The following is a 25194-nucleotide window of genomic DNA, read 5'->3' on the forward strand; positions in this document are numbered from 1 at the left end:
GTTCTTTTCTCACTGAGTAGTAATTTTTTCCATTGAGGCTTGATGGTGAGAGCCTCATCCGCTAGAGCTGCAGCTTCCTCCACCGTGGCTGGTCTCCTTTCACGCACCCATTCTCGGATCTCAGCGGGACACTTGAAGTAAAACTGCTCTTTCAAGATGACCTGGAGGAAGGCTCCCCAAGTTAAGGCCTCCTCTCCCTCCAGCCAGCGATGACATATTTGTTTGAGTCTGTGGGCATACATCTTGAAGGACACCTCCTCATCACAGGCCAAAGTATGAAACTGGGTCCTATAAGTGTCTGGGGTCACAGCGTAGTGTTCCAGAATAGTCCGTTTAATGTCTGCATACTCACCGTCCCCCTGAGGGTCCATAGCTCTATAGGCTGCGGCAGCTCCACCCTCTAAGAGCCCCACCAGATGTCAGATTCGTTCCCTTTCTGGGACTTCCATTAATCGACACTGAAGCTCAAAGTCCTGGAAGAAGCCCTCAATGTCACCTGCAGCCTCCTGGAACGGCTTGAAATCTTTGCGGGACACTCTGGGGAGTTCCCTCATGGTGGGTGCTGGGGTTACAGTCTGTCTGGCGCTTCTAGCTGCTTCCAAAGCTATCTGCCTCTCCAGCAATGCCATCTCCTTAGCTCCTCGCATGACCTCCATCTTATAGTCTATGGAGACCTCCTCTCCCATCATTGCCATCTCCTCCTCGTACCACACAGCCCACTGACTTTTTTGGGTATTTACCTCTGCCTGTCGCCTTTCCTCCATTGGCTGTGGAGGTGCTTCCTCAGCGTCCTCTTGCAGGCGAACTCCTTCCAAAGCCTCAGTTAGCTGCTCCTTTGAGAGTCCCTTGTAGCTGACCCCCAGTTCACGGGCCTTTGTTTGTAAGCTCACCACAGTCCAGTTCTTGTACTCTGAGGCTCTGGTTCCAGCAGTTGATGGGCCGTTGTCCTCCATTCCTTCTGCTCTGATCCCACCGCTGCCAACCAGTTTGTGACGGGGTATGCAGCAGAGCAAGAAGAGACCACCGGACTTAGAACGATCCAACGGGATTTATTAAGGCAGGCAGCATACCAAATCAAAAATCCATGTTAGTCCTAAGGTTCATAATAAGTCCACAATCACCGACGGGCGTGAGGTCTTGCCGCAGCTAAGAGCCCCCACACTTCTTCCTCCAGAGATCACCCAACACAACACTGGTCACGCATAAGTCCATTGTCTTGGGCTACCGGGAACAGCCCAAGGGTAGGGGAGGAGAGGTTTCCCCCCTCCTAGTCGATGGTTTAGTCCATGGCATGGCTCCGATGTGTCTATAAAGATGTGTACTGAGAGTTCTCCCCCTGCTTAAGAGACAATGGGGAGTCCTCTAGCGGTGTTGACACAAGCCCAAGTTAAATTATGGTTGAGGAACAAATATCTGGGAAAGAGCATGGGTATTTACATCACATCATGACATTTTATACAGAAATGCAGGACAGGGAAAACGATGTACCATGACAGTGCAGTCTCAGTCTCGCTCGTATCCAGCCAGGGCAGCCTGGTTCATGAATCGGAAAATAGGAGGAACGATCCATCGTATCAGGGTTTGAACTTGAATAAAACATAGCTTTTATTGAGCCATTAAAAAATGCTGCTACCACCATAATAAGTCTTAGTGCACGCAAGGATCACAGCTGTCTCAACCTGCGCTTTTCGATGTGCTGTCTTAATCATGGTCTGTCTGAACTGTGGACTAGTGAGCATATAAAGGTAGGTTGTAATTAAAGATAATAGTTATCATGTGCTCACTAGTCTCTTTGGTCAGTATGATTAGCATAGACAAAAGTAAAATAAAAACGTTAGTGACACATATTATTACCCTCTAAAATTAATATCATTGACATGTAGAAAAAATAAAAATATTTGTGAAACAAATATAGAATTAAATATAAAAACTAGCGATATACCATGTCCAAGGTGTAAAGAAAACTGTCATTAATATTGTAGTATTAGATCCTGCCTGAGATTTAAAAATCTCAAGAATTAAAAATCTGCTGGGATTTTACAACTCTGGAAATGTATGTGAAAAAGGAGATGATACCAAGGGGATTAAGGCTAAAAAAAAGTGGCCACAGCCCTGTATGATGAGACATTTCAAACAGAGTGGAACTGCATCCTTAGCGATTGTTCATTGACGTTGATGGGATTACCGTATTTTTCGGACCATAAGACGCACCGGACCATAAGACGCACCTAGGTTTTAGAGGAGGAAAATAATAATAAAAAAATTAAGCAAAAAATGTGTTCATGATGCACTTTTAAGGGGGAGGGGGTCTTCTGCTGACACTGGTATAGGGGTAATGTCCCCCAATTCTAACAATATCCCCCATCCTGGTATATATGCCCCCCTTCCTTTTATACGTGGTCCCCATACCCATCCTTGTATGCCTGGCGTCCCTCCATCCTGGTATGCCTGGCATCCCTCCATCCCGGTATGCCTGGCGTCCCTCCATCCTGGTATGCCTGGCGTCCCTCCATCCTGGTATGCCTGGCGTCCCTCCATCCTGGTATGCCTGGCGTCCCTCCATCCTGGTATGCCTGGCGTCCCTCCATCCTGTTATGCCTGGCGTCCCTCCACCCTGGTATGCCTGGCGTCCCTCCATCCTGGTATGCCTGGCTCCCCTCATCCTTATCCTTGTATGCGTGGCACCCCTCATCCTTATCCTGGTATGCATGGCACCCCTCATCCTTGTCCTGGTATGCATGGCACCCCTTATCCCTGTCCTGGTATGCATGGCACCCCTCATCCCTGTCCTGGTATGCATGGCACCACTCATCCCTGTCCTCGTATGCATGGCACCCCTCATCCTTATACTGGTATGCATGGCACCCCTCATCCTTATCCTGGTATGCATGGCACCCCTCATCCTTATCCTGGTATGCATGGCACCCCTCATCCCTATCCTGGTATGCATGGCACCCCTAATCCCCGTCCTGGCATGCATGGCACCCCTAATCCCCATCCTGGTATGCATGGCACCCCTAATCCCCATCCTGGTATGCATGGCACCCCTCATCCTTATCCTAGTATGCATGTTCCCCCTAATCCGCATCATGCTGCACATAAAAAAATAAATAAACACTCCTACTCACCTCTCTTCTTACCTCCAGCGCTGCGTCCTGTCTGCCCGCACTGATCTCTCCATGTGAGCCATGTGAGCCGTGCATGGCGTCAATACCATGCGCGGCTCACAAGGAGAGATCAGCTGACGGAAGTCACTGCTCCCTGTGCGGGGAGCAGTGACTTCACTCTCCTTCATAGCCGGCACACAGCATAGCAGCGCTGCGGCTCCTGCTGCTGCTGGGCTATCGCGTGTGCCCGCTTATTAAAGGGCATGAATATTCACCCCCTCCCCACGCCCATGGGCGTGGAGAGAGGTTGAATATTCATGCCCTTTAACAGCGGGCACAGGCGATTCCGGCAGGAGCCGCAGTGCGGCTACGCTGTGTACCGCTATTAAGAAGCTTGAACATTCAGTGCTCTCCACCGCTGCATATCAAGCGCAGTATTCCATATGGGGAATTAATTAGGGCGAAACAAAATTGTATGGATAATACTTCTTTTGATATGGAAGCCAGTGAAGTTTGTGACAGATTGGCAAAAAGAGGTTATCCTGATTGGAATCTTATAAAATCATACAAAATGGTATCGAGCCTAGAACGTAAGGATCTTCTCAAAAATAAGGAGCGAAAAAAAGATTTGGGATGTGAAACTTCCAGTGTAACATTCCCTACAACTTATAGTCCGCAGTATAACAAAGTGGTGTCCATTATAAAGAAATACATACAATGTTACACCAGGATCCGGGGCTTAATACAATTCTTACCAAGGATATTCGGTTTGTGGCTGTGGTACCACCCTGTCCCCCAGTCTTTTCCTGAGTGAAGAGCATAGACATTCTCAATCTACTACCTGGTTAAACCTTAGTGTTTTTTTCAAATGCGGAGCGAGCCGCTGTAAAGCGTGTTCACACACAGTGAAAAAGGATACGTTTACCTCACTGCATAATAATCGTATACACAAAATACATGACTTTATTAATTGCAGCACACCCTGGCTTATATACCTTGTTGAATATATTACATGTAAGATCCAATACTTTGATTGTACTACCGGCCCTTTAATACTACGGATTAGAGGACACATATCTGATGCGGTTAATCCTTTGGCCACAAATATTTCAGCAGCGTCAACACACTTCCCAACGTTCCATAAATGAGAAGTTTCAGCACTGAAATTTCAAGGCATAGAAAGAGTGTATAGACCTATCCGGGGGGGGAGACCATAGACGCAAACTGCTAAATAGGGAACCATATTGGATTTTTATGTTAGAAACCCGAGTACCCTTTGGATTGAATCTCAGGCAGGATCTAATGCTACAATATTAATGACAGTTTTGTTCACACCTTGGAAATGGTATAGCGCTAGTTTTTATATTTATTCTATATTTGAATCACAAATATTTTTATTTTTTCTACATGTCAATGATATTAATTTTAGAGGGTAATATGTGTCACTAACATTTTTATTTCATTTTTGTCTATGCTAATCATACTGACCTCAGAGACTAGTGAGCACATGATAACTATTATCTTTAATTACAACCTACCTTTATATGCTCACTAGTCCACAGTTCAGACAGACCATGATTAAGACTGCACGTCGAAACGCATAGGTCGAGACAGCTGTGATCCTTGTGTGCACTAAGACTTATTATGGTGGTAGCAGCATTTTTTAATGGCTCAATAAAAGCTCTGTTTTATTCAAGTTTATATCCTGATACGCTGGGTCATTCCTCCTATTTTCTGATTTTAATATCTGCTTTTTTTTATGGAGTTTTTCTTGTATTATAGGAAAGCCTAAGGCCAGAAATAAACCCCATAAAACACTGTACATGGAGACTTTGGTATCAAATAACTCCTGTCTTTGTGGTCTTACAAACAAGCTTTTATTAATGCCTCAAACTTCTGGGTGTGAATCAGACCTGAGATCTAACGTGATAGAAGATGACAGTCCGGTGAAGACGGGAAACATATAGACTTCCGGTGGAGATGTAGTCAGTGACGGACTCTGGCCAAATATGTTTATAGAGCAGTAGTAGAAGATGAAGATTTCATCCTCATCATGAAGTAGTTATTTCTCATGTGACGTGTAATGAATATCTCCTGCAGTATTGCTAATGCCTATTCCAGTGTCGGAAAATGAGATGAGAATTAGCTTTATGGAAGGTGGGTCTATGAGAAACGTGTTCACTTGCAGATTCTGAGGAAGAAACTGCTTGTTGTCTGTGGCCTAAAATGTATAGGTTTTATTACTAGATGTAAAGAAGAAAACTAGATACTGTAAAACATAAATCTCCTCAAATGTTTCCCTTATGTCCAGTAATTGTATTATTACACAGGATTTTTATGATGTTACATAGGCTCATCATCTTCTCATTCAGGTCTCTACAATATCAGATCCTCTCAGTGAATTTCTTCTATATAAGAGAATTTTCCTGATTTACCCATCAAAGATGGATATGGACAGAGACAAGATGGCGGAGAGGATATTACACCTCACCCCAGAGATCCTCTTCCGTATTACTGGAGAGGTGAGAGATTCTGATGACGTCACATTACATCATTCTTATATATGGGAATAACAGATGGACAGAACTGGAGAGGTGAGGACTCTGGAAATGTCTGTAGTGAGATTTATTAAGGTGTTTCTCCATTATCAGGATTACACAGTAGTGAAGAAGACCTCTAGTGAGCGGCGCCAGCACCCTGTGTCTGAGGGATGGGAAAGACCCCTGAGCCCAATCACGGGGCCTCCACCTCACCCTCTGATATATGAGGACATCAATGACCAGAAGATCCTAAATCTCTCCTACAAGATGATTGAGCTGCTGACTGGAGAGGTGACACTGCTGGGACATTATACAGTAACACTATGAAGGGATCAGGGGGATGACTGTATCATTGTATGTGTCAGGTTCCTATAAAATGTCAGGATGTCGCTGTCTATTTCTCCATGGAGGAGTGGGAGTATTTAGAAGGACACAAAGATCTGTACAAGGACGTCATGATGGAGGTTCCCCAGCCCCTCACATCACCAGGTAATAGACAGGACTGAATACACATGGCCTATAATTGTCTATATGTAAAGAATGAATTCAGTCCCTGTATTTGCTTCCTCTAGATCTATCCAGTAAGAGGACAACACCAGAAAGATGTCCACGTCCTCTTCTTCCACAGGACTGTAAACAAGAACATCCCAATATTCCTCAGGATCATCAGGTAGATGAGAGAAGGTGTCATGAGATCTCCCCTATGATGTGTAGACGGCTGTGAAGGTCTTGTGTTCAGTCTTGATTTATCCACCAGAATTATATGGTTTATACTTGTATAATGAGAATGGTGAAGATGGCTGGATTAGAGCTGATCGTTCGTGATGAGCGAGTGTATTCGTTACTATTCGCTATACGCACGGATAGTACGGTATTTGGGTTGCTAGTTATATTGCTAGTATTTGTGTACTCGCTTCGCTATATTCGGTTGTCCCGCCCTGCAGTATTGGCGCCTCCTTTGCAGCCACTAAACATGCTGGGCTTCTTAACCAATCACAGTAATGCCGCAGACATCTTGGTTGTGACATTACTGTGATTGGCTGGCCACCCAGAGTCATAGGGTCTATTTAAGCCCTGCTGCCGCCGCCCTTTTGTGCACATTGCGTCTGGAGCCTGCATTCTATAAGCATAGGGAGAGATTGCTGAGCTGCTAGGGAGAGTGTTTAGGCCTCTTGATAAAACAAAAGCCCTTTTAAGGGCTACCTGCAATGTATACTAGTTATGTATTTAAAGGAGCCGCTCACTAGCTCTATAATACCACCAAAAAATAGCTCTTTTCAGAGCTGAAGACACACAACAAAGTCAGAGTACAAGGAGGGAGAGATTGTGTGTTCTTCCAGTGTCAATTTTAAAACAGCTCTTGTCAGAGGCAAAGCAATATTTTTCCAGCACACACAGAAGGAGCATTTTGTGCTGCCCTTTTTTTAGCACTGATCTTTTTTCCCTGCTGTTTTCAGGGGTCAGTGCCTACCTTTTGTCCATATTAGTCCACTTAAAAAAGCGTTTTGTGCCCTACACAAAGCAGTAGTCCAAACATTTCCTACTGCCTGCTACAAAGCATGCACCAGGCCATTTTAACCACTATTTTGGGGTGTCAGCCTGCCTTCTGTCCATGTTAGTCCACTTAAAAAATCATTGAATCATTGAGTGCCCTACACAAAGCAGTAGTCCAAACATTTCCTAATGCCTGCTACAAAGCATGCACCAGGCCATTTTAACCACTATTTTGGCTGTGACAGCTAGCTTGGATTGTGCCATCAACATCTGAAAATCTGTCCACAAAACCCAAAATGCCAAAAAAGCCTGTTGTTAAGGGACGTGGACGTGGTGCGCGAGAAGGCACTCTGTCTGTGTCAGGTTAGAAGAAGTTTGATGCATCCACTATGTTCCTGGAAAAATTTCCCGGTCTGGATTTTAAACGTGTGTGGAAGCCAGAAGAGCGAGAGCAGATTCTGTCTTGGATAGCAGACAAGGCCTCTACGCATTTGTCAAGCAGCAACAAATCTTCCACGACCACACAGTCTACTGTGGATACACAGAAGACTGGCCCATCCAATCCTGAAGCTGGTTCTCCTTCCTCCAACCATTATCAGTCACAGGAGACATATGACCCCAAGCTTAGCCACTCCGAGGATCTGTTTGGTACGTATGCTTTGGTTGGCTTTGGACTATCACCGTGCAGCATTGAAGAGGGACAAGAGAAGGTGGCGTGCGTTGATGCTCAAATATTTGAGGATCTACGGCCAGAAGAAAGCCACTTGGCGGAATGTCATTTTTTGTCTCCAGAGGTGGAGGCTAATGATGAGACACAGTTGCTATCAAGTCAGCCTACAATGTCAACTGGGAAGAAGGATTATATGGAAGACGAGGTAGTCGATGATGAGTCCACTGATCCGACCTGGACCGTTGGCATGCATAGCCATGACAGCAACACAGAGGAAGATGGATATGTAGCACCAACTCAGGCACCAAGGGGTCGTGATTTGCCCAGAGTGAGAACTGGGTCAACTGTTCCCTAGAGCACCCTCACTGTGCGCCAAGTCAGGGCAAGGGGGCGTTCAGCTGCTGTATGGAATTTTTTTTCAGAAAGTCCTTCAGAGAAAAACATTGTAGTCTGTAGCATCTGGCATACCAAGTTGAGCAGAAGCCAGGGCAAAGGCAACCTACATGCTCACCATCCAAGGCTCAAGTTCGATGCTTGAAAACCTTCTATTCAGGAGACATAAATACAAAACAAAAATCTAGGGTGGGAAGACATCAGCCCACCACCAGGATATAGCAGTACTACCGGACTAAGGTACCCTGAAGGAAAAGCCCCTCCAGAGATGGGCCGCCTTCCGGGCACCCAGTCTTTCATACTCCAGAAAACGTACCTTCACCAGGTCACCTACGATGTTCCTCCAAACTTCATCTACACTGAGGATTTTACTCTGCATCGAAACTAAAACTTGTGCGTTCCACGTGAAATACCTCACCACTACACTTACTATGAATGAAATGGTTCGGTCCCTTCTCCCAAGGTCTCCGAACGCTCCATAGGCCCACTTGGCATAGGACAGAGTAGCCAGCCGCGGCCAACCAATGGAAACTCCCACCCTGTTGTACACCTCTGTATTAAAGGGGCAATGAAGTATGAAGTGATTCATGCTTTCCAGTATGTTAGCACAAGCCTCATGGGGGCAGCGCTAAGTCAAGTCCCAGTACTTCTTGGGGATCCTGCTAGAATTTAACAAACTCATCCCAACCTCCAGATCCCGACTTGGGCAGTCCTTGAGTACCAATGGACTATGAAAATGAGAAAGCAAGACCCTCCTACCAAGGAGTTTCCTCGGGAGGGCCCTCACTTCCTACATTCCCAGACCCCACCGGTGGATCAATTTCAGAGCCGGGGTAACATAAGCAGGGAGATGCCCATGCAGTGTGCGAAGATCCATCAATCTTCCCCCTGTCTCCCATTCCTGGAAGAAAGGCTGAAACCATCCTTTGCAGGATAATACCCACGGAGGAGCCCTCTTCTTCCAGAGGTTTGCCACGTTAACTTTCAAGAAGGTGTTCACTAGGAACACCACGGAGCTCACCATATCCAACCACCCTAGTCTCCTTGTGCGGTAAGTGACCTCCCGCTTGACTAGGTTCAGTCTATTCCCCCATAACATCTGGAAGAACAGACTGTAGACCCGTGTCCAAAGAGGCTCTGGCAAGACACAGATGCTGCCTAGGTAGATTAGCAAGGGGAGCAGGAAAGCTTTGCACAGGCCAACCCTTTCCCTTAGGGTCAGACCAACCCTTCCATTGGTCCACTCTTTGGGCGACATCTTTTGATTCTGCCTTCCCAGTTTTTCATGGGGTAATCACCCTGGCTGAATTCGGTGCCCAGAACTTTGGCGTGTTCTTGGTGTTTGGGGAGGGTGTCCGGAAGATCAAACCCCGGATATCCGCCTCCCAGTCAGAGACTTTCACACTTATCCTGGTTGACCTTGGACCCGGATGCCTCCGAGTAGCGCTCCACTTCTGACATCACCACTATTGCCTCCTCTTGCGAAGAAACAAAGACGGTGACATCGTCCGCGTAGGCCACCCCTCAGGATAGACTCCGGCACCGCCCTGCCCATCCGCACCCCTGCCAACGATCCACAATCGATCCTTCTGAGAATGGGATCAACTGCAAAGGCGTAAAGCAAAGGGCTAAGAGGACAGCCCTGACGGACACCAGATCCTACCCTGAAAGTTTGTCCAATCCACACATTTACCAGAGGGAAAGTCTCAGCCCCTGCATACAAGGTCTTAAGCCAGTCCACAAACCCTCCAGGCAGACCATACCTCAAGAGTGAACCAGAGGTACTCATGGTTAACCCTATCAAAGGCTTTTGCCTCATCCAGGGTCAGCAAGAACCCCTACCAAAGGCCTGCCCTGCCTTGCTCCATGGCCTCTTGGACAACAAGAACAGCAGTAAAAGTTCTACGGCCAGGAACGCAACAGTGCTGAGCCTTCGAAAGGAGCCAAGTTGCAAACTTCACCAGCCTGTTGAAAAGTATCTTAGCCAAAATCTTCCTGTTCACATTGAGAAGTGCTATGGGATGCCAATTATCAATGCGTGACGGATCCTTAGCCTTCGACAAAATGATCAAAGCTGACCTCCTTAATGATCTCGGCAGAGTGCCCGAGGAGAGACACTCATTAAACACCTGAGTCAAGAGAGGGACTAAATAGTCCCTAAAGGTCCTAAAGTACTCGGATGTTAAGCCATCTTGACCTGGTGACTTTTTGGGTCTAAGCCCATCGATCGCCAGTCTCGTTTCCGCTTCAACTTTGAGTACTGCACACACCTCGTGAACAGTGATCAGGCTATTATCAGCATAACCATCCCGCATCTGTGTCTCTTGAAACAATCACTGCATAATCTCAAAGAGGAAGCTTTGAGTGCCCAGCATGTTGGTATGGAGCCAGATTTCCCAATGGGTGTTACTACCCAGCCCACTCAATATTCTGAGGCAACAATGGGTGATGAGGAGGAAGATGAGGAGGGAGAGGACTTGTTTTTCTGTGCTACCGAGGGGACTTGTAATGCTACAGAGTGGACACCCAACACAAGGTTCATGTCTGTCCAGGCTGGATGGGCTGGAGAGGAGAACGAGGAGGTGGAGGAGAAGGCGAGTCAGCATGAGGAGAGGATGGGTACTTTTGGGGACACAGAGCATTTGCCTTTTTGCAGCTTGGCCCACATGGCACAGTTCATGTGTAAGTGTCTGTGGCAAGACCCTCACGTGATTCACATTTTATCCAACAACCTATACTGCTTGGCCGCCTTTCTCGATCCACGGTACAAGGAGAAATTTCCTTCTCTCCTTTTGGAGTCACCAAAGAGTTTTACAATGGAATCGTTCAAGAGGGCCGTTGTAGATCAGTTGCTGAAAACGTCACCCTCATACAATGCTGGTGACAGAGGTACCAGCTCTTTTCTACACCAAGGGATAATGGGGAGAGACACGAACATCAGCTCCAATGGAGGTGGAGGAAAATGTGTACAAATTGGGCTATTTTCAGTAAATCAGCACAACAGCAAGGGCTATTTGTGCCTGTAACAATGCCAAGGAGGGATAAGTTGCAGAAGATGCTCAAGGGTTACTTAAGTGACCATACGTGTGTCCTTTCTGACGCTTCAGTTCCCTTTAATTATTGGGTGTCTAAACTGAACACTTGGCTCGACCTCTCCTTATATGCCTTGGAGGTGTTGGCCTGCCCGGCTGCTAGTGTGGTGTCTGAGCCTGTTTTCAGTTCCGCTGGGGCAATCATCACTGATAGGCGCACACGCCTCTCCACGGAAAATGCAGAGTGGATTTACTCTTGCCTAGGATGACCTCTCCGAGCGGTCCTAGACGCTGGAGTTTCCCGCCTTCACCGGACAGGAACGAATCAGATGCTCCTTACTACCACAGTAAAAACAACTCCCCTCGGCTCGGCGTGCTTCTTGGCGAGACTTGACCATCTTGGTCTGGTCGATCTGCATGGGTTCGGGCGAGCGTGCCCGGGGAGTTGCTGGTTGGGAGGCAGGTTTCTGGAAAACAGAAGCAAGATGGGGAAATCTTCTCTCCCGGGTAGTCTCCTTAGCTCGTTCCAGGAAACGGATGTCAATCCAGGTAGCTTGTGACACCAGGTCATGCAGGGTGGTAGGAATGTCCCGGCCAGCTAGCTCGTCCTTCCTCCGTCCGGAAAGACCCTCCCAGAAGGTGGACACCAGGGCCTAGTTGTTCCAGGCAAGCTCAGATGTGAGGGTACGGAACTGTATGGCACACTGGCCCACGGTGAGACTCCCTTGGCGGAGACAGAGCAATGAGGAGGCAGTAGAAGTCCTTCGTCCAGGCTCATCGAAGACCTTCCGGAAGGTAGTGAGGAAAGCCGGAAGATCTGACACCAGGGGATCCCCTCTCTCCCATAAAGGGTTTAGCCATGCCAATGCTTCCCCGGTGAGGTGAGACATGATGAACGCCACCTTGGCCCAGTCGGAGGGAAACTGATGTGCCAGGAGTTTAAAGTGCAGCGTGCACTGGTTCAGAAAACCCCGACATAAGACGGGGTCACCCCCAAAACGAGCCGCAGAGAGCCGGGGTCCAGAGCTGGATGCCATGGCACCAGTAGGCTGAGGCGCCGCCAGAGCGGGTGCCGCTCGGCTCGAGGCGGACACAGGTGGGACGGACAGCATGTCCAGGCGGGAGTTGACAGACCGCAGGTAGGTCAGGATGGTTTCCTGTTGGGATCTCTGATGAGAAACCTCCTGGTACAGGTCAGCAAGCGAAGGAGCCTGGGGGCCACCGGGTTCCATGGCCCGTGCAAACCCGGGAGTGAGCGTGCGCGGGCGCCCTAAGCACAGAGCCAGGGAAGCTGCGTGCACCAGCAGCAGCTGCAGAGAGGCCGGAAGACGGAGCAGGACCGCGGCGGTAAGGGGGACGGCGTCTCTGCCTGGCAGGGGGCAGAGACTCCGATGCTACAATATATGGGGGCACTACACTGTATGGGGGCACAATGTGTGGGCATTAAACTGGCAGATTTGCAATTCTCCAGAAAAAGCCTGAAGTGGATGTTACAAAATAGTCACTGTAGCTGTAGATGAATTCATTGAGAGGTGCAATTTCTACAATGGGGTTACTTTTGGGGTTTTTCTGCTGTTCTGACACATTCAGGGCTCCGCAAATGTCGCCCGCAAACTATTCTAGCAAAATCTGTGCTCCAAAAGCCAAATAGCTCTCCTTTCTTCTCAGCCCTGACGTGTGGCCTAAAAACAATTTCTGATGACATATGGGGCTCACCGTGTTCGGAAGAAATTGTGCGATAAATTATGGGGTCCATTTTCACCTATTAACCCTTGTGTACATGAAAATTTGCAGCAAATACAATAATTATATTTTTACCACTAAAATGTCATATTTCCATGTTTCAGTGTTATAAAATTCTGTGAGGCACCTATGAGTTCAAAACACTCACTATACCCCTAGATTAATTCCTTAGGCAGTAAATTTTCAAATATGTGGTCACCTCAGGGGGTTTCTGCTGCTTTCGCATGTCAGGGGCTCTCCAAATGCGATGTGGCATTCACAATTTATTCCAGATAAATAGCACTTTTTCCTTTCCTAGCCCTGCCATGTGCCCAAACAGAAGTTTTTGACCACATATACGGTATCATCACGTTCAGAATAAATTATGTAACAAATTATGGGATCCATTTTCAACTATTATCCATCGTGAAAATTACAGATTTGGGGCTAAAACAATATTTTCGTGAAAAAAATTAAAATTTTCCATATGACGACCTAATGTTATCAAATTATGTGTAGTACCTGTGTGTTCAAAATGCTCACTGTACCCATGGATAAAATCCTTGAGGGGTGTAGTTTCCAAAATGGGGTCACTTGTTGGGCTTTTCCACTGTTTAGGCACATCAGGGGCTCTCCAAACGTAAAATGACACCCGCAGACTATTCCATCAAAGTCTGCATTCCAAAACGTCACTCCTTCCTTTCTGAGCCCTGCCATGCGCCCAAACAATTAGTTTTCCTCTATATATGGGGTATCAGCGTACTCGAGAGATTGAACAACAAATTTTGGGCTTCAATTTCTTCTGTTACCTTTGTGAAAACAAAGAAATTTGGGGCTAAAATTACATTTTTGTTGAAAAAGTTGAATTTTTTATCTTCACTGCACTACGCTCTAAACTTCTGTGAAGCACCTGGGGGTTCAATGTGATCAACACATATCTAGATGCATTCCATGAGGGGTGTAGTTTCCAAAATGGGGGGACTTATGGGGGGTTTCAACTATTTTTAGACACATCACAGGCTCTCCAAACGCAACATGGTGTCCGGTCTTATTTCCAGCCATTTTTGCTTTCAAAAAGTCAAACAATGCTCCTTCCCATCCGAACCCTGCCGTGTGCTTAAACAGTGGTTTTCCCCCACATATAACATATCTGCATGCTCAGCAGAAATTGCACAACACATTTTGTGGTCCATTTTCTATTATTAGCCTTGTGAAAATAAAAAAAATTTGGGTCTGAAGTAAAATTTATGTGAAAAAAGTTAAATGTTTACTTTTTCCTTCCATGTTGCTTCAGTTCCTGTGAAGCATGTGACATAACTCTGATTTAAGGGCATAAGAATTCAAAGTTTGAAAATTGCTTAATTTTTGCCAAATTTCCATTTTTTTACAAATAAATGTAAGTCATATCAAATAAATTTTACCACTATCGTGAAGTACAATATGTCGCTAAAAACAATCTTTGAATTAGTAAGATCCATTGAAGTGTTCCAGGGATATTGCCTCATAAAGTGACACTGGTCAGAATTGTAAACTTTGGCTTGGTCAATAAGGTCAAAATTGTCTCTAAGGGGTTAAACAACTCTCTTTAGTGCGATCATACAACATACAAGCCTCTGATTGCTCAGGTAATGCACTGTACTACTGTAGTGCTGTGTATCATCACTGCCTGACATGTAATACTAACAGCCCCATACACGAGATAAGTGTTGGCTGAACGGTCATTTGGCCGACGGCTATCTCTCCCAACTCCCCCATACACACAAATATTCCAGCTTTTTTGTGATCTGTATGAGGGTCGCCTCAAGACTCCTCTAGTGGAGGATTTTCTACAGGAAGAACAAACAGATTAACATGTGAAATTCAGGATGCCAGATCCTTCTCTGCCCTGACATCATCTGCCAGGAGGCTCCCAAATACATTATATAGTCAACCAAACCCCCCGAAATCAGTGCTTTCATTCAACTTCAGTCTAATGTGCTTATATTTGACCACATAGCGGTACATTAAATGGGTACTGCCAAATTACATAGACATTCAAAAAGACATTATTTATTAATAGAACTTTACAAAGACAAAAATATATTAAAATTCAAGAGGAGGGGATACAAGACAGTGTGACACCTCACCCAGTATAAATTAGAAATGGTACCCCTGAGTATGTCACAATTGCAAAAATTTATGTGATATAAAAATAATAAATAATTTATATCGTAGCCACCAAGTGGATAGTATATAACATGTGGTTCTATTACAACATATTCCTAGTGCAATGAAATATATAAAAATTAATCAGACCCACAATGGTACCAGTTCAATAGATCATGCACTACTAAAGTAGTTTAAGTAACAAAAAAAACAGAATTAAATCTATAAGGAATATGTATATATTAATAAGTAAATGCTTATAATACAGCATATAAATAAATGCATAAAGTGCCTTGCGTGCAATAGACATACCAGCTAAAAAGCTGAAGGGGTTAAAAGAACTACCATATAGAAATATAAGAGCATAGATACTTGTATAGGATTAGTACCTAGGATAGTAGCAGCCACTGGGTAGGCGGAAGCCCCGACGCACGTTTTGCACCTGCTTCTTCCTGGGGGCGTGTGTTTTAGTCTAATGTGTTTGGAGGCGTGTTAATGTGTTAATAGACTTTCGTATATTGCAGGCCCAGACACCATTATTAGGCATTTAAGTATCGTAGTAACTAGGCAGCCCTATACTTAGTACTTAGGGAGGAGGGGCACTGAGCCGAACTCTGTCAAACCTTCTTAGATGCCATGTTTGCATTTTACAGCAGCAAGTGGTTAGACTGCCAAGGTTGGTGTAGCAGCCGCACCTGTGCCATCCCTGCGGTGTACATCTGTTCTGGTGCTCAAAAGACTTAATTTCTTTTAAAACAAATGTTTAACATGTGTCTCGTGCTTTTTTGCATGTTTTTTTCTTATTACAAGAATTGGAAATGTATGTGAAAAAGGAGATGATACCAAGGGGATTAAGGCTAAAAAAAATGGCCACAGCCCTGTATGATGAGACATTTCACACAGAGTGGAACTGCATCCTTAGTGATTGTTCATTGAAGTTGATGGGTTAATCCTGAAATATGAGGAGCTGGAACTTACTTTTTATTTCTGTTTTTGTATCCAATCCTCATTGGAAACATTTGTGCACAACAAGGATTTCACTAGCCATAATGAGAAACTGAAAGCTAACTTAGGGAAGATGGAAGATTTTATTCTGAACATCCACAAAATACATCTACTAGCATGCCAAAAAACAGAGGAAGGGGGGCCACAAACACAAGCGGAAACAGATATACCACCCGGAACAGAAACCGCCGCTATTAGAGCTATCGATTTTGGAATTTGACCAGTTTTGTGTTATCAGAGGAACAATTATCACTTTTAGCGAAAAGCCTAAGTTTTGCCCCTACCAACGAGTTTGCTGTATTTAGAGCAATTTTGGATGTTAATAGACTGGCGCGGACCCTTACTGTGAAATGTCATTTTGATAGCTCTGATAATGATGTTGAAAATATTACTGATGTTGCAACAGTTAGTTCTGATATTACTCCTAACAAATCTTTTCCAGAACAAAAGGTTTTATTACAATTGAAATCATTGGAGAGGGAATCTATGAAGTCTGATACCTCTCTGAATGGTCTGTTTCATAGGGGAAATCCATCCTTTAAGCCACTTCAATCACGTTCCATCTTTTTAGACCAGTTTCAGGATCTTATTGAAAAGGATTTGGTTTCTCTAAACAAATGAAATCATTTATAGGGGAAATAAAAATAACAAAGTAACTAGAAAAGAAAAAATTGCCCTGAGGGAACTCAAAACTAATATGAATTTGACAGTGCGACAAGCAGACAAGTGGGGCACAATAGTGGTATTACATTCTATTTAGCTCAAGCTCAATTTGATGGATTTAAGAAACAAGAAACACGGATGTGTATTTGGAACTAACCTGAGACCCCACCAATTATTTCAATATGGAATTATATATATTGCTACAAAAAGGTTTAAGTACAGGAGCCTTGGATAAAAAAAACTGGCAGAACAGCTCTATGTGGAACATCCTTTCATACCTACAGTACAGACCAAAAGTTTGGACACACCTCATTTAAAGATTTTTCTGTATTTTCATGACTATGAAAATTGTACATTCACACTGAAGGCATCAAAACTATGAATTAACACATGTGGAATTATATACTTCACAAAAAAGTGTGAAACAACTGAAAATACGTCTTATATTCTAGGTTCTTCAAAGTAGCCGCCTTTTGCTTTGATGACTGCTTTGCACACTCTTGGCATTCTCTTGATGAGCTTCAAGAGGTAGTCACCGGAAATGGTTTTCACTTCACAGGTGTGCCCTGTCAGGTTTAATAAGTGGGATTTCTTGCCTTATAAATGGGGTTGGGACCATCAGTTGTGTTGTGCAGAAGTCTGGTGGATACACAGCTGATAGTCCTACTGAATAGACTGTTAGAATTTGTATTATGACAAGAAAAAAGCAGCTAAGTAAAGAAAAACGAGTGTCCATCATTACTTTAAGAAATGAAGGTCAGTCAGTCCGAAAAATTGGGCAAACTTTGAATGTGTCCCCAAGTGCAGTTGCAAAAACCATCAAGCGCTACAAAGAAACTGGCTCACATGAGGACCACCCCAGGAAAGGAAGACCAAGAGTCACCTCTACTTCTGAGGATAAGTTTATCCGAGTCACCAGCCTCAGAAATCGCAGGTTAACAGCAGCTCAGATTAGAGACCAGGTCAATGCCACACAGAGTTCTAGCAGCAGACACATCTCTACAACAACTGTTAAGAGGAGACTTTGTGCAGCAGGCCTTCATGGTAAAATAGCTGCTAGGAAACCACTGCTAAGGACAGGCAACAAGCAGAAGAGACTTGTTTGGGCTAAAGAACACATGGAATGCACATTAGACTAGTGGAAATCTGTGCTTTGGTCTGATGAGTCCAAATTTGAGATCTTTGGTTCCAACCACCGTGTCTTTGTGCGACACAGAAAAGGTGAACGGATGGACTCTACATGCTTGGTTCCCACCGTGAAGCATGGAGGAGGAGGTGTGATGGTGTGGAGGGGCTTTGCTGGTGACACTGTTGGGGATTTATTCAAAATTGAAGGCATACTGAACCAGCATGGCTACCATAGCATCTTGCAGCGGCATGCTATTCCGTCCGGTTTGCGTTTAGTTGGACCATCATTTATTTTTCAACAGCACAATGACCCCCAACACACTCCAGGCTGTGTAAGGGCTATTTGACCAAGAAGGAGAGTGATGGGGTGCTACGCCAGATGACCTGGCCTCCACAGTCACCAGACCTGAACCCAATCGAGATGGTTTGGGGTGAGCTGGACCGCAGAGTGAAGGCAAAAGGGCCAACAAGTGCTAAGCATCTCTGGGAACTCCTTCAAGATTGTTGGAAGACCATTTCCGGTGACTACCTCTTGAAGCTCATCAAGAGAATGCCAAGAGTGTGCAAAGCAGTCATCAAAGCAAAAGGTGGCTACTTTGAAGAACCTAGAATATAAGACATATTTTCAGTTGTTTCACACTTTTTTGTTAAGTATATAATTCCACATGTGTTAATTAATAGTTTTGATGCCTTCAGTGTGAATGTACAATTTTCATAGTCATGAAAATACAGAAAAATCTTTAAATGAGAAGGTGTGTCCAAACTTTTGGTCTGTACTGTTTATATCATTAATTTCCTAAGATCCACAAAAACATATTTCCACCACCACTCAGACCAATAGTAGCGGGCTTAGGTTCCATGGGAGAGAGACTGGGTGTGTGGATAGATTTCTATCTTCAACCACTAGTACATGAAATTCCCAGCTACATTAGGGATTCTAAATTTGTGGCTACTGTATTTGAAGATTTTTCTATAGCAAGAAAATTATCACTGGCTATCATGCGATGTTATACACACGTGGTCAAAATTGTTGGTACCCCTCGTTTAATGAAAGAAAAACCCACAATGGTCACAGAAATAACTTGAATTTGACAAAAGTAATAATAAATTAAAAATCTATGAAAATGAAGCCTGGAGGCCTGGACAGAAATGATGGTACCCCTGAAAATAATGTGACAAAAGAGACGTGTTAAATTAAGTTGTGTCCACTAATTAGCATCACAGGTGTCTACAATCTTGTAATCAGTCAGTGGGCCTGTATATAGGGCTACAGATACTCACTGTGCTGCTTGGTGACATGCTGTGCACCACACTCAACATGGACTAGAGAAAGCAAAGGACAGATTTGACAAGCAAAGGAAAATTGATGACAAATCAAAGAGACGGATAATACAAATGGTAACAAAATAGCCCAGGATAACTTTTAAAAAGAGATTAAAGGTGAACTTCAAGCTCAAGGAACATCAGTGTCAGATCGGACCATCCGTCGTTGTTTGATCCAAAGTGGACTTCATGGGAGACAATCAAGGAGGACACCATTGTTGAAAAAGAAAATCACAAAAAAGTCAGACTGGAATTTGCCAAACTACATGTTGACAAGCCACAAAGCCTCTGGGAGAATGTCCTATGGACAGATGAGACAAAAATGGAAGTTTTTGGCAAGGCACATCAGCTCTATGTTCATAGACGGAAAAATGAAGCATATCAAGAAAAGAACACTGTCCCTACTGTGAAACATGAAGGAGGCTCTGTTATGTTCTGGGGCTGCTTTGCTGCATCTGGCACATGGTGTCTTGAATATGTGTAGGGTACAATGAAATCTCAAGACTATCAAGGGATTTTAGAGAGAAATGTGCTGCCCAGTGTCAGAAAGCTTGGTCTCAGTCGCAGGTTATGGGTCTTGCAACAGGATAATGACCCAAAATACACAGCTAAAAGCACCCAAGAATGGCTAAGAGGAAAACATTGGACTGTTCTGAAGTGGCCTTCTATGAGCCCTGACCTAAATCCTATTGAGCATCTTTGGAAAGAGCTGAAACATGCCGTCTGGAAAAGGCAATCTTCATACACGGGACAACTGAAGCAGTTTGCTCATGAGGAGTGGGCCAAAATACCTGTCGAAAGGTGCAGGAGTCTCATTGACAGTTACAGAAATCGTTTGATTGCAGTGATTGCCTCAAAAGGTTCAACAAAATATTAAGTTAAGAAGAAGAACCATCATTTCTGTCCAGGCCGATTTCATAAGTTTAATTTTTTTTTAAATTCTGTGGTAGCAGGGTTGAAAAGCAATGCCTGACTTTCATTTGTTAATTTTCAGAGATTTTTAATTTATTACTTTTGTCAGATTCAAGGTATTTCTGTGACCATTGTGGGTTTTTCTTTCATTAACCCCTTCATGACTGGTCAATATGGCCATGCGAGGGCTTATTTTTTGGGGGACGAGTTGTACTTTTAAACTTCATTACTAGTTTGACCCTATCGTGTACTGGAAAACAGGGAAAAAAATTCCAAGTGCGGTGAAATTGTAAAAAAAATGCAATTCCACAATTATGTTTTGTTTGTTTTTCCACGTTCACTAAATGCTAAAACTGGTCATTATGAGTTTGTAGACACTAAACATTTATAGGTTCTTTTTATTTAAGTGGTGAAAAAAAATTCCCAAAAAAATGGCGTAATTTCTGAGACCCGTAGCATCTCCATTTTTCGGGATCTGGGTCCGGGCGAGGTCTTATTTTTTGCCTGACGTTTTTATTGATACCATTTTGGAGTCGATCTGATGTTTTGATCGCCCATAATTGCATTTTATTGCAATGTTGCAGCGACCAAAAAAAACATAATTCTGGTGTTTGGAATTTTTTTCTTGTTACGCCGTTTACCGATCGGATTAATTATTTGATTATGAACGCGGTGATACCAAATGTGTGTGTGGGGTTTATTTTTTATTATTTTATTTTGAATGGGGCAAAAGGGGGGGTGATTTAAACTTTTATACTTTTAATTTTTTTTTTTTTTTTAACTTTTTTTTTACACTTTTTGCTTGCTTCTATAGTCCATAGGAGACTAGAAGCAGCAACTGTCTGATTGCCTCTGCTACATAGAGGCGATGAGCAGATCCCCCTCTATGTAGCAGAAATGCTCCTTTGCTATTAGCGCTGACCACTAGGTGGCGCTCATAGCAATCTTTTCATGACAACCACTGGGGTCTGCTGCAGACCCTGGGTTGCCATGCCCACCCATCAGTGACCCGCGATCACATGACGGGGTCACTGATGGGCGGGGTAAGTGACACACTTCCGGCGCGGCCCTGTTAAATGCAACTGTCAGAGATTGACAGAGGCATTTAACTGGTTAACAGCCGCGGGTGGATCGCGATTCCACCCGAGGCTGTTGCGGGCACATGTCAGCTGTAAGAATCAGCTGAAATGTGCCCGGTTCAGTGCGAGCTCAGCGCCGAAGCCTGTGCTGAACCGGGGGTGATGGCCTGGGGCGTACTAATATGCCCCAGGCCAGTAAGGGGTTAAACGAGGGGTACTAACAATTTTGACCACATGTGTAGCTCTATATTCATCCATACCACACAGTGTAGCATTAACTAGCCTGAGCTATTACTTGGATACCTATAGCACGTATACAGTAGAAATAAGATTTCATTATCATGTCAGTTAAATTTCTTCTGGATCATAATTATTTCTGCTTTGACAATCAATTTTATTTTTTTTTTTTACAAAGTAAGGGAGTAAGTATGGGCAGCAAATTTTCTCGTCCAATGGGAGGAGCAACACATTTACCATGAGAGCAATATTTATAGCCCAAAAAATCATATCGTAAGGTCGATTTATCGACGACCTCCTCCTGATGTGGGGAGACACACAGGAGGAGGCGTTGAAATTTGCACAAAATCTCAACAACAATGATTTCAATTTGAGATTCACACTTTGTTTTGAAACCCCATAAAACACTGTACATGGAAATTTTGGTATCAAATAACTCCGTCTTGGTGCTCTTACAAACAAGCTTTTATAAATGCCTCAAACTTCTGAGTGTGAATCAGACCTGAGCTCTAACGTGATAGAAGATGACAGTCCGGTGAAGACAAGAAACATATAGACGGCCGGTGGTGATGTAGTCAGTGACGGACTCTGGCCAAATATGTTTCTAGAGCCGTAGTAGATGAAGATGTTGTCCTCATCATGAAGTTGTTATTTCTCATGTTACGTGTAATGAATATCTCCTGCAGTATTGATAATAGCGATTCCAGTGTTGGGAAATGAGATTAGAATTAGCAATAAGGAAGATGAGTCTATGAGAAACGTATTCACTTGCAGATTCTGAGGAAGAAACTGCTTGTTGTCTGTGGCCTAAAATATATAGGTTTTATTACTAGATGTAAAGAAGAAAACTACATACTGTAAAACCTAAATCTCCTCAAATGTTTCCTTATTATCTCCAGTAATTGTATTATTACACAGGATTTTTATGACGTTACATCTGCTCAACTTCACATTCAGGTCTCTACAATATCGAATCCTCTCAGTGAAGATCTTCTATATAAGAGAATTTTCCTGAATTACGCATCAAAGATGGATATGGACAGAGACAAGATGGCGGAGAGGATATTACACCTCACCCTAGAGATCCTCTTCCGGCTTACTGGAGAGGTGAGAGATTCTGATGACGTCACATTACATCATTCTTATCTATGGGAATAACAGATGGACAGAACTGGAGAGGTGAGGACTCTGAAAATGTCTGTAGTAAGGTTTATGAATGTGTCTCTCCATAACCAGGATTACACAGTAGTGAAGAAAACCTCTAGTGAGCGCTGTCAGGACCCTGTGCCTGAGGGATGGGGAAGACCCCTAAGCCCAATCACAGGGCCTCCACCTCACCCCCTGATGCATGAGGACAACAATGACCAGAAGATCCTAGATCTCACCTACAAGATGATTGAGCTGCTGACTGGAGAGGTGACACTGCTGGGAATGCTGGGACATTATACAGTAACGCTATGAAAGGATCGGGGGGATGACTGTATCATTGTATGTGTCAGGTTCCTATAAGATGTCAGGATGTCGCTGTCTATTTCTCCATGGAGGAGTGGGAGTATTTAGAAGGACACAAAGATCTGTATAAGAAGGTCATGATGGAGGTTCCCCAGCCCCTCACATCACCAGGTAATAGACAAGACTAAATACACACGGCCTATAATTATCTGTATGTAAAGAATGAATTCAGTCCCTGTATGTGTTTCCTCCAGATCTATCCAGTAAGAGGACAACACCAGAGAGATGTCCCCGTCCTCTTCTTCCACAGGACTGTAAACAAGAAGATCCCAATATTCCTCAGGATCATCAGGTAGATGGAGAGAAGGTGTCATGAGATCTCTCCTGTGATGTGTATACGGCTGTGAAGGTCTTGTGTTCAGTCTTGTTTTACCCACCAGAATTATATGGTTTATACTTATATAATGAGAATGGTGGAGATGGCAGGATTAGAGCTGATCATTAGTGATGAGCGAGTGTATTCGTTACTATTCGCACGGATAGTACGGTATTCGGGTTACTTTTTATATTGCTAGTGTTTGTGTACTCGCCTCGCTATATTCGGATGTCCCGCCCTGCAGTTTTGGCGCCTCCTTTGCAGCCACTAAACATGCTGGGCTTCTTAACCAAACGCAGTAATGCTTCAGACATCTTGGTTGTGGCATTACTGTGATTGACTGGCCACCCAGCTTCATAGGGTCTATTTAAGCCCTGTCGTCGCCATTTTGTGCACATTGCTTCTGGAGCCTGCATTCTATAAGCATAGGGAGAGATTGCTGAGCTGCTAGGGAGAGTGTTTAGGCCTCTTGATAAAACAAAAGCCCTTTTAAGGGGTACCTGCCGTGTATACTAGTTCTGTGTTTAAAGGAGCCGCTCACTAGCTCCATAATACCACCAAAAAATAGCTCTTTTCAGAGCTGAAGATACACAACAAAGTCAGAGTACAAGGAGGGAGAGATTGTGTGTTCTTCCAGTGTCCATATTAAAACTGCTCTTGTCAGAGGCAAAGCAATATTTTTCCAGCACACACAGAAGTAGCATTTTGTGCTGCCTTTTTTTTTTTTAGCACCGTTCTATTTTCCCTGCTGTTTTAGGGGTCAGAGCCTGCCTTCTGTCCATATTAGTCCGCTTAAAAAATCATTGAGTGCCCTACACAAAGCAGTAGTCCAATCATTTCCTACTGCCTGGTACAAAGCATGCACCAGGCCATTTTAACCACTATTTTGGCTGTGACAGCTAGCTTGACTTGTGCCATCAACATCTGAAATTCTGTCAACAAAACCCAAAATGTCAAAAAAGACTGTTGTTAAGGGACGTGTCAGTGGTGCGCGAGAAGGCACTCAGTCTGTGTCAGGTCAGAAGAAGCTTGATGCATCCACTATATTCCTGGAAAAATTTCCCGGTCTGGAATTTAAACGTGTGTGGAAACCACAAGAGCGAGAGCAGATTCTGTCTTGGATAGCAGACAAGGCCTCTACGCATTTGTCAAGCAGCAACAAATCTTCCACCACCACACAGTCTACTGTGGATACACAGAAGGCTGGCCCATCCAATCCTGAAGCTGGTTCTCCTTCCTGCAACCATTATCAGTCATAGGAGACATATGACCTGAAGCTTGGCCACTCTGAGGATCTGTTTAGTACGTATCCTATGGTTGGCTCTGGACTATCACTGTGCAGCATTGAAGAGGGACAAGAGGAGGTGGCGTGCATTGATGCTTATGTATTTGAGGACCTATGGCCAGAAGAAAGACACTTGGCAGAACATAATTTTTTGTCTCCAGAGGTGGAGGCTGATGATGATGAGACACGTTTGCTATCAGGTCCGCCTACAATGTCACCTGGGAAGGAGGATGAGATGGAAGACGAGGTAGTCAATGATGAGTCCACTGATCCGACCTGGACTGTTGGCATGCATAGCCATGACATCAACACAGAGGAAGATGGATGTGTAACACCAAAACAGGCACCAAGGAGTCGTGGTTTGCCCAGAGTGAGAACTGGGTCAACTGTTCCCAAGAGCACCCCCGCTGTGCGCCAAGTAAGGGGAAGGGAGCATTCAGCTGCTGTGTGGAATTTATTTTTTTTTCAGAAAGTCCTTCAGAGAAAAACATTGTAGTCTGTAGCATCTGCCATACCAAGTTGAGCAGAAGCCAGGGCAAAGGCAACCTACATGCTCACCATCCAAGGCTCAAGTTCGATGCTTGCAAACCTATTCAGGAGACATAAATACAAAACAAAAGACATCAGCCCA

General features: G+C 44.3%; 1 pseudogene; it reads left to right on the plus strand.

Moving 5' to 3' along the window:
* The first annotated feature begins 3678 nt into the window (after positions 1 to 3678).
* The window catches only part of LOC141215266 (uncharacterized), a 30761-nt pseudogene continuing 9245 nt past the window's right edge, over positions 3679 to 25194 (plus strand).

Source organism: Phyllobates terribilis, unplaced genomic scaffold (genome assembly GCF_046119375.1).
Source record: "Phyllobates terribilis strain yellow unplaced genomic scaffold, ASM4611937v1 Scaffold_235__1_contigs__length_3068650, whole genome shotgun sequence".
Taxonomy (NCBI): domain Eukaryota; kingdom Metazoa; phylum Chordata; class Amphibia; order Anura; family Dendrobatidae; genus Phyllobates; species Phyllobates terribilis.